This window comes from Poecilia mexicana, unplaced genomic scaffold (assembly GCF_051168715.1).
Source record: "Poecilia mexicana isolate PSO_F unplaced genomic scaffold, ASM5116871v1 scaffold_22, whole genome shotgun sequence".
Classification (NCBI taxonomy): domain Eukaryota; kingdom Metazoa; phylum Chordata; class Actinopteri; order Cyprinodontiformes; family Poeciliidae; genus Poecilia; species Poecilia mexicana.
The window spans coordinates 1,221,518-1,231,578 of record NW_028263391.1 but is presented as its reverse complement, the minus strand read 5'-3'; the positions used below and the strand labels follow the sequence as shown (position 1 = coordinate 1,231,578).

The 10,061-nt window shown below is 36.6% G+C and overlaps 1 long non-coding RNA gene across 1 annotated transcript; it reads right to left on the bottom strand.

Annotated features, from left to right (window-relative positions):
- Positions 1-6,562: 6,562 nt before the first annotated feature.
- On the bottom strand, positions 6,563-9,749 carry LOC148152733 (uncharacterized). The gene is made up of 2 exons (XR_015761940.1): positions 9,661-9,749; positions 6,563-7,239 (listed from the first exon to the last, which is right to left on the bottom strand). It is a non-coding gene; the product is annotated as an uncharacterized LOC148152733 (long non-coding RNA).
- Positions 9,750-10,061: the final 312 nt, after the last annotated feature.

The window sequence follows — 10,061 nt, the reverse complement described above, 5'->3', positions numbered from 1 at the left end:
ATATTTCCTGAAGTGTGTGTATGATAAATCTAATTCAGTTTTTGGTTGTTGTTCTTCTCCTTAGCAGTTTAAATGCATCTTCTGTTAGTGCAGCCGGAGGGGAGGAGGGCAGAAAACCCAAGTGATTATGGGAAAATAGAAACGTCTTTGAGAGACTTAAAAAAAAAAACAGTCTGATGATTGGGGGCTTGGCACATAACTACTTGTTTGAGAAATAATCAAACCTCCAAGCCTGACTTTGTTATCAAGTGACTAAAACATCAAAAATCTGCATGGCATCCATGAGACATTGTCAGAGTATTTAATGCTGCCGTACCGCAGTAGCAGTAACTTACAACAACCAGTAAAATACTTTGGATAGAGACGTTTGATGAAAATATAACATGCAAAAAAAAAAAAAAAAGCAGAAAAAGGTTTTATCGTGAGGTTCCTAGTGTGAGTGCTGGGATTCCTCTGCACCAAATGGTCAGCCAATGAGAGCTCTGGATCAAATGGTCAGCCAATTAGAGATCTTTTGTTAGTTGTGTAACTCCAATTCTGTAGTATGGGTGAGAATTCCAAGAGGATACTTCTTGGTGGGTAAATCAAGAAGAGGTGCTTATCTTGCATGATCCTACCACATATTGGAGGCTAAAGAATAGTAAACTGTGAAAACGTCATCAGTCAGTCAAGACTGGTGCACTCAAGACAAGTCACTCCAGGCCTGGAGAGTGACTGTCTTTAACCATGTAATGCTCCTTCTCCAAAACACCTGAACCAAATTGCCTCCTCAGCAGTCATTTAGCGCTAAGGCGCCTGAAGATGGGCCATTGATTTGACTGAGCCGTGTTGGAGAAGGGATTCATCTAAAGGCTACAGGATGCGTAGCAGTGTGTTGCTATAGGGAGACATCAGGGAAAAGTGGCGTTACTATCCAAAAATGCCACAATAACAGCAAGTGTGTGAAGAACTGTATAAAGTGCACATATAGCATATTCAGGCTGATGTTGTAAATAAGAAATTATTCTTCATGTTTTGCCTGATAAAAAAGTTTAACTAAATATAAAATGTTCATCACACAGAAAATTGTTCACCTATTGCATATGTAGTGAGAGAACTGTCGTACAGTGTGCTGCTCCATAAAAACTAAGTAAATAATTTTGTCTCCATCTTCTTGTAAAGGATCCCTCAATCAGTTTGAATTATTGAACTATCTGATCTCATGCTCCCACATGCTGTCAGATAGTGAATCAGAAACAGATCCGACTCCCCACTGGTCAGCCACTCCAGGTTTTCCACGTACTGAGATGAAGGATTCCTGATGAGAGTAGACAAAGTGTTGGCACCTGAATTTTTGTTGTTTTTTTTGTTTTCTTGTCTCTGAATGTGTGTTTGAATGGGTTGAGGGAAATAGATTTATATATATTTAATACTGTGCTCCATTTTATATTTATTTTTTGATGCATCTGTTTTTGTCCGCTAACGCAGTATGTTTATTCTGACTTGATCCATTTCATGTATCTCATGTAGATGTATATGTGTGTATAATTGAGTATGGTCTAGCCCAATTATGTTTCTATGTTAATGGTACAATATTAACTATGTAACTACTGCGCTGCCTTTACACTGCACCTCATGTTTAAGCTTAAATCAATTTTGGAAAAAATAAATAAACAGAATAAAGTAAGTAGAACAAAAATGTTCCAACCACATCTTTGATTAAATGATCAGCCCTGATGAACAACCCAGCAGAACCTGTTTGTTGGAGTCTGGGTCTCTGAGTCAGCACTAGACACAAGTTGTGATGTCATCAGACTCACCAGGAGCCTTTGGACAACAGCAGTTTGTAGAACATTACACAATCAAGGTGACAACAGAATCTACTCTTTCTTTCAAAACATTTTTTTTAAGTTTTAGAGAGAAACCAAGGCATAAACATTCACCTTGTTAATAAAGCTGATGAGTTATCCAGTTGGCTGAGTGCAGTTTCATGCTTTACACCATTACAGTTGAGTATGAGATACTTATGAAACACTTGAAAAGCGTACTAAGTTCTAAATGATTCATTACCATTCAAAATAAAAGCTCAAACATTTTTTCCAAGCAATCAATCTCTGCTAATGACAAATTCAAGGTCCTAAACACTGCATATTTTGACAGTCTCAGCCATAACATCTATATTTTAACTAATTTTAAAGCCACAGTGAAAGCTTTCTGCTCTGATCTTGGTTCAGGGAACCATCGGAAGAAGGTCTCACCTCCAGCAAGTATGGATGTTTTCACAGCCTCTTTTTGTCTCTTTCTATTGTTACTTAATAAATCTAGTACTGACATTATGAAATTTATGTACTTCATGTTTGATTTCGATTTGAAACACAGTCTCTTATTATGGTTAACACAATAATAAAATTACCCCCCCAAAAAAAATCACATCTCATGATTTTATTTCCGGTAAAGTTTATTTTTCAGCAGTTAGTTTTACAATATAGTCAGCAGAAACCATGCAGTCAAGCTCCTATTGGTATTAAAGAAAACCCATATCACAAATGAAATACACAGTAAAACACATACAACTAGAGTTCCTCCTGTGCTTTGTACACTGAATTTTGAACAGGCCTCTTGTGTTTATTTTATTCTTTCTTGATTGTTGTTTATTCACTAACAGGGAGACGCGTTCTGAAATAATAAAAGGTATGAGAATAAATAGCAGAGCAAGGCACAGAAGTATACTAAACCCTTCACTCCCTGTCATCCTTCCACGCCTCTGGAAAACAGTCCCACTTCAATCACTGCTCATCATACCAGGAGCTGCTTAAGAACAAAAACACAAATAATAAATGTTACAGAATCCAAGAAGTATTAACACAACGCGCATCAGTGAACCTTTACTCATACACAACGCTGCTTTAGCTCTTGCTAACTTTGGTTGTGTTGCATAGATAAACACCATTTAAAAGACAATTATTTCACCCTGTAGTTTGGTGAAGCTACTGTAAGGAAGGAGTGAAAATATTTGGTTCCACATGCTTTAAGGTAAAAAGAAAATGACTTTCACATCCCAGCAGAATACAAATACAAAATGTTCTGGAAAAATCATAATTCCTCAGTCAGCTGCTGAAATAATAATAATAAAAAAAAACAAGCAAACTGGTAAAATCCAGACAGTCTGTGTCCTGATAGAACAAATATTTCCTAGTTAGTAACATACAATTAGTGTTAAATCTAAAGTGAAACAGATTTCACTTTAAATCACGTAAAGTTTTACCAGAGCTGAAAAGGTGAACATGGGGAGAGTGCCGACACTGTCTCTGTTCAGTCAGAAGTTTTCCCTGCTTCAGAAACAGAACTTTATTTCAAGTCTTTCATTATTCTTAAAGTGATGTCCATAGAGAACATGTCTACCGAGTCAAACATCTCAAACACAGACGAGGAGGCCGTTTCTGTGACTCTAGGTCATGAGTTTTACCAAGTGAATCCTGAAATCTTTTACAAATCTAGACAAAGACCTACAGGTATGAAGCAAGCAGCACATTGGTTTTACAGTGCGTAGTTTAAGGAGTGCATACAGGAAATAGATCATCAGTGTTCACAACGGCAGCATCAAGAACGGCATACAGGGTAACGTCTTACTGAGTTCATCAGAGATTTGTGGTAGAATACAGAGAAGGAAGGAAGGAGGGAAGAAAGAAAAATTTAAAAGAAGGAATTGCTAACTTTTAATATAAGTTCAACTTCACTATTTGACTTCATTGTCCTGTCAGACCCTGCTCTCATCTACACAGTGGGCCCCCAGTATTGTCAATGTTAGTGACCACAGCCACCTGTGGATAGCTAAAATCCACTAAAACTTGAAGCATCTCCTGAAATTGCTTAGAAATGCCTGTTTTAATAGTTTTAATTCCAAACATATCTTAATATGCATTAATGCTGTCAGTGGAGCCAGTGTTAGCACTGCAGAAGAACATCTATACTGTCTTCCTTATTTCCTCTCTTGGAGGTCCAATCAGTACCAAGCAAAAATACAGAGCAGCACTGTGCTGATGTGTTTTAACTTCTCAAACTGCTTTTTCTTTAGAATATTTTAGAAATGTACTAAAAAATACTCAGTGAAGAGGCAGATTTTTCTTGAATATTTAGGAGTTACTTTCCACATAAAGGTCCATGAAGCGTCCACTGCACTCTGCCGTTTCCTTTCCTGCTGTACATTTTAGAGAAAGACCAAGCTGTTCTGGAGTCTGACCTTCGTTGCAGCTTCCAGGTTACAGTTTATTGTTCCCTAAAAACATTACAGTGCTTTGATAAAGTATGTACACCCCTTTAGCTTTTTCACATCTTGTCAGTCCAAAAGTTTAATCTGCTTTATCCACATTTTATTTAATACATCAACACAAAGTACAGCATATATGTGAAGTAGAAGGAAAACTTTATGGATTTACAATACGTTTTTCAATAAAACACAAATCTGAAAAGTGTGGCGTATTAATTTTTTTAGGGTGTGCTTTGTAGAATAGTTACAGCACTGAACAGAACAGTTTGGACTAATTTCAGTTTTTTTTTACTGATTCTGTTCATTCAGATTGGATGAAAAACATCTGGAAACAACTGTCTTCTTGCCTCAGATCTCACTTAGATTCAAGTATGAACTTTGACCAGGTCATTGCAACACATGGACAATCTTTGATCTAAGCCAGACGTTTTGTGGGATTCTGGCCTGTCCAGAAATCTTTTTTTTGTTCTTTTTTATTTTTATTTTTTATTTTAACAAAATTAATATAACACTGTTTTTGAAAGCAGCGTGGGCAAAGAACTGAAACCCCCCCAGAAAAAACAAACTTCATTTTCAATTTAAGATCATTCCAACAATATCTTTTATAACAAAAATGCATAGAAAACACATTTGAACATTTAATCTGACAAAAGTTGCTCTGAAACTCACAGATGCTGTTCAGTCACCGCCTCATTAAAACCATTTAAAACTCAAGTTTCCTTCTAAATGTTTCACCCATGTTTCCTCTTAGATTATGAAAGTTTACATCTTAAAGTATTCAACCTCTAGCTCGATTTTTCCCAACTTTGTCATTGTGTTTTGTTCATTTACATTTTGTTGAGGCCTCACGAAGACTTTAAAACTAAATAGTTTAAATGTTTATTCTCCTCAGCCTTTTATTCCGATATCTGTGTTCATGACAACATGCCTACTGCAGCTTTCTGGTTGTCTTCAGTCTTTTCAACGGTTTCCTTCCAGAACTGTCCTTCTTTTATACTGAGAGTACTTTAACCAAAGGCTGGTCTGTTTATCAACTGGGCTGTTTTTCATAGCATGAAATTTTATCCAGGAGTTTCAGAGTAAAGGAGTAAGAGGAATAGTAAGATCCAAATTCAAACCAAATGATGTATGTTTTTTTTCTTTCCACTTAATTATTATGTCTTAATCTATCACATAAAATAATAAAATACCTACATGTTTGTGGTTGTAATGTAGCAATGTGAAAATGCTTATGGGGTGTACATACTTTTGCAAGGCACCATACAAAGCATACATAATTCTATAAATCTTTTTGCATAACTTTCAGTATCTATGTTATGGACTTGAAGGAGAGTGAATTCAGCTGATCTCAAGATCTCAAGATAAACAGATCTCAAGATGCTGTTTATATATATATAAACAGCATATATATATATATATATATATATATATATATATATATATATATATATATATATATATATATATATATATATATGCTGTTTATATATATATAAACAGCATATATATATATATATATATATATATATATATATATATATATATATATATATATATATATATATATATATATATATATATATATACACACACATACATATATATATAGAGTATTATTTAGCCCAAATTTCCCTTTTCCCTAAATAGAAAATACTGATGGAAGGATTAGACATTGGTCACATTCTGGATGTGTGGCAAGCCTTTGCTTAGCAGTTGTTATGGTAGCAACATGGGTCACCATGTCTGTGGTAGAGGGGGGCTAATGGAGCTCCACGGGTCTCTGAAGTCTTAGTTCTTATGGTTAAATGAAGAATCCAGGTGTTTAATATTAGCTGGACTGTTCATTGCAGTTTTTCTGAGAATAGTTCAGCTCTTGTTCACCTGTTCTTATTTTCATTGTAAAACATGAAACCTTTAGTAAAGAACTACTTACTGTGTGAATATTTTTAGTTTGTGATGAAACCTCTCACTATGCAAATGAGGCACAATTTTTAGAAATCAAGAAATTTACCAAAGCTGATTACATCAACAGTGCAATGAAACTCTGAAGTCTACCAATTAATGGTTCGGAAGCTAGAGCTTTAGAAACTGGAAATGACTGGAACTTTATACTTTATAAGGTAACATATTGTGAAAAACTAGGAAGTTAATATTCTGCAAATGTTCGCCCACTGCTGTCCTCTCCTGCATCATGTCCTGATGGGAGAGTGAGGGACAAAAACATGAAACTATTTCAATATATGTTGAAAAGCTGCATTCTCTTTGTGTTTCAGCTTCACAACCATCTCTGTAAAGGAATGGAAACAGTCATTTAGGTTTTTCTTTTTTGTTCCATTTGGTTTGAATGTGCTATTGCAAATGGTCAAACAACTCAACGATCAGGTGATGTTTGGTATCAGTGTCTCAAAGCCCAAATTCAAAAAAGCACAATTTCAAGACCAAATCGTGGATTTTTTTTAGATGTTGACAATCACACTTGAAAAGACAATGTCATTTTTCACTGAAACCAAGGTTAATACAAAATATAGCAATGGAACATGAATTGGGACTAATGTCTGACAAAGTACTCCTATGGAGAACTATTTTTTCCTGCAGCCTCCCTGAAAAAGGTGATTACACACTAAATTATCTAAAATGTTTACTTATTCCCTTGAATATTCAAAAAAATCTGTCAGACCTTTAAATAAGTCAATTACCTTTTTACTAAGTGTACATGCATTTAAATTCTACATTCAAGCAAGAGCGCAGAGAACCTAGAAATATCCTCAGGAAACTTCTTTAAAACTGCTTCATGATCATAAATTCACCAACTCATCAGGCTTGTGAGCTGGGCCAATCCCAACCTGTGCAGCTCCGGTGAAAGTCCTCCTGACACCAGATGTGAGTTGAGTCAGAAGACGAAGATCCGGCAGGTAGCAGTCTGCAGAAGAGGGAGACGCTCAGAGAGACCTACAATTGCATCCTTCAGACTCCTGCACCAACCCAGATGGTCTCTGAAGGAAATAGAAAAGATTATTTAATTTCATGTTAGTGAAAATAGTAAACATAGTACGCTTTCAATTTTTACATATGAAACCTTTACTGCCAAAAGTCTTTGTTTGCCTGCCTTCTCACCCATACGTTTGAGGGACATCCCATTTTTAATCCATTTCTATGATGTCTGCCCACTCGCTTTGGCTTAATAAATACTTCAGAAAGGCTCAACACAGGGTTAAATAATACACTTATGGGAATCAATTAACATTCTTCCCAACACACACCTGGCAGGAAGTGATGTTGGGTGAATTTCGGTTCCAAGTTTAAAGCTGTACTGGTCAAATTTCTCCATAGAGGGACAATTATTTACTTCCACAAAGTTGGAAGTAAATAATTGTCCAAAATGTACTCATATCCTACAGGTCTCACATTGAAGTCCCTCAGCAGAACAAATGAGTCCCACCAGGAGCGTCTTCACCTCCACGTCCTAGGACTCCAGAAAGGAGGATAATCTGAACTAAGGTTTGGTGCAAAAACACAATAGTCCAGTGCCAGTACTTTGAAAGCAAGGAGTCAGAACTTTATCTGTCTGCATTGCCAGCAGTAAGTCAGACTTGTTTCTGGTCAGAGTTGGACTCCATCATGGTTGCCAGTTGTCACAGATTCTGACTATAACCTTTATGGTCATAACCTTTATGGTCAGCCAAAGTGTTGAGAAGATCCGTTTTGGGGACCTCTATTTTTTGCAGCTGATGTGGTTCTGATGGCTTCATCAGACCGTGATCTCCAGGCGTCACTGGAACAGTTTGCAGTCAAGTCTGAAGTGGTCTGGATGATAATAAGTGCCTCTAAATACAAGAGCATGATCTTGATCCAGAAAAGGGTAGAATGTCCTCCCCAGGTCAGAGAAGATGTTCTGCCCCAAACAGAGCACTGGTGGCAAACTTTACACTGATTCTTCTGACGCGTTGCATTGCAGTGGGTGATGCAGAAGCTTGGTCATGGGAACCAATTCCATGAAGCTTTGCATAAAAATGGTGATCTTTGTTCAAAGACACCAAAGAGTTCTTATAGTGTGTTTGGTGTGAACACACCATTAGAGTTTCCTATTCCTTCACAAATGTTTGTAGCAGTCTGCATGATTTCATGGATATTGTTTAGATCTCATCACTGAAGTGATACAATATAATACAGATGTATGCACAATACTTAAGAAAATTAAATGCTAAATATATTCAATTTAGCATTAAATAAATAAAATCTATGCTCTCATTCACTGAATGAAAGTTTTTAACATGTTTGTATATTATTTATTTTGATTTATTTTTGAGGCTGTTGTCTGGTGAAACTTTTTAAATGCAAGTCAGTGATAAAACCTGAACACTACACACACTCCCATACTCTCCTGTGTGTTTTGCTGTAGACCTTCTGCTGTCTGGGTCACAGAGCACATCATGAGTTGCATTCACGATTGCTTTAATTGCACCTGTGTTTGTGTGTACAGTGGGTTTGTGTGTGTTTGTGTGTGAACAGGTGGGCTAGACTCAGCCACGTCATGGAGGTCAGGACCAGCTATACGCATCATAGATATGATGTCTGGATGATGGTAAGGTGTGTGTCCCTCGTCGCAGCGCTACATCCACTGTGCGTTTTCACTGGGATTTGGTTTTCTGGTTCTTTGTATATAGGTGTCTATGTAAGTTTGTCCTCTGTTGTGTGCGCGCGTGTGTTTGTGTGTGTGTGATTGTGAGTAGTGTGTCTGTCTAACCCGCAGCTGTTGGGCTGTCATAGCTTCTACCTGGACTCTCATGCCCTGCCCTCAGGGGTGTGTGTGGATGTGCAGGTGCACATTTGTGTGTTTAGAGTATGAGGGCAGGAGGTTTTGCTTAGCCCTGGAGGCACCCATAGGGCGCACACATCATACACTAAAACACACACACACACACACACCACACACAGACTGTCAGTAACGTCCTTTTGTTCATGTTCTATTTCTGCTTAGATTTTAACACATTTGAAAAAGGAAACAAGAATAATTTTACTATCTACTTATAAAAAAATATTCAACTGTAGCTAATTCTAATTCAGTTTTTAAAATCTATATTAAGGACCTGGAATATGTGGAACCCATTTTGTAACGCATGTCAATGAAAGTGAATAAATAATCAGAAAGTAATTTATAACTGGCATGTAATCACTGGGTGGGAACTGAAATCTGGATGGATTCATAGTTGAAGGACTGACAAAAGAAACTGCCTGTTTTGTTGAGTCTGTTGGATTCTAAAAGCACATGGAAACAGACTTGAACGGAGATGAACTGATATGTAAAGCCTGGTTGTATTTCCACAAAAAAAAGATTTTGATTTTATTTTTAAGCAGGTGTGATTTTTAAAAAAAATCTCGTCCACAAAGTAATAGGATGTTACATGTTAACATACTCTGACTGCTCTCATCTGAGAAGGAGTCCTCACTGAGGGTTTGCTTCATCCTGTGTTCCTTCAATGCTGTGACAGAGAACTGGCCCAAATCCCACCTACATCACAAGTAGAGAATACAGAAAGACACACAGATAGCAGGATGTAAGCACTGGAATGCTTTTAAATCCAACAGATGACGGGTATTACCAGAATTCTATCTGATAATGATAGATCAACACCTCTGATAAAGTTGCAGTTTCACAGATTCTCCATCTTTTACTCAAACAGCACACGAAGCAGAGTGTGTTAGCACACTATATAAAAATGGGTTTTACTAATACTAATTAGTAAAACCAATTTTACTAATAATACAGAAAATTGCAAATACTGTAAATAAATGATAAAAACAACTTGATATATTA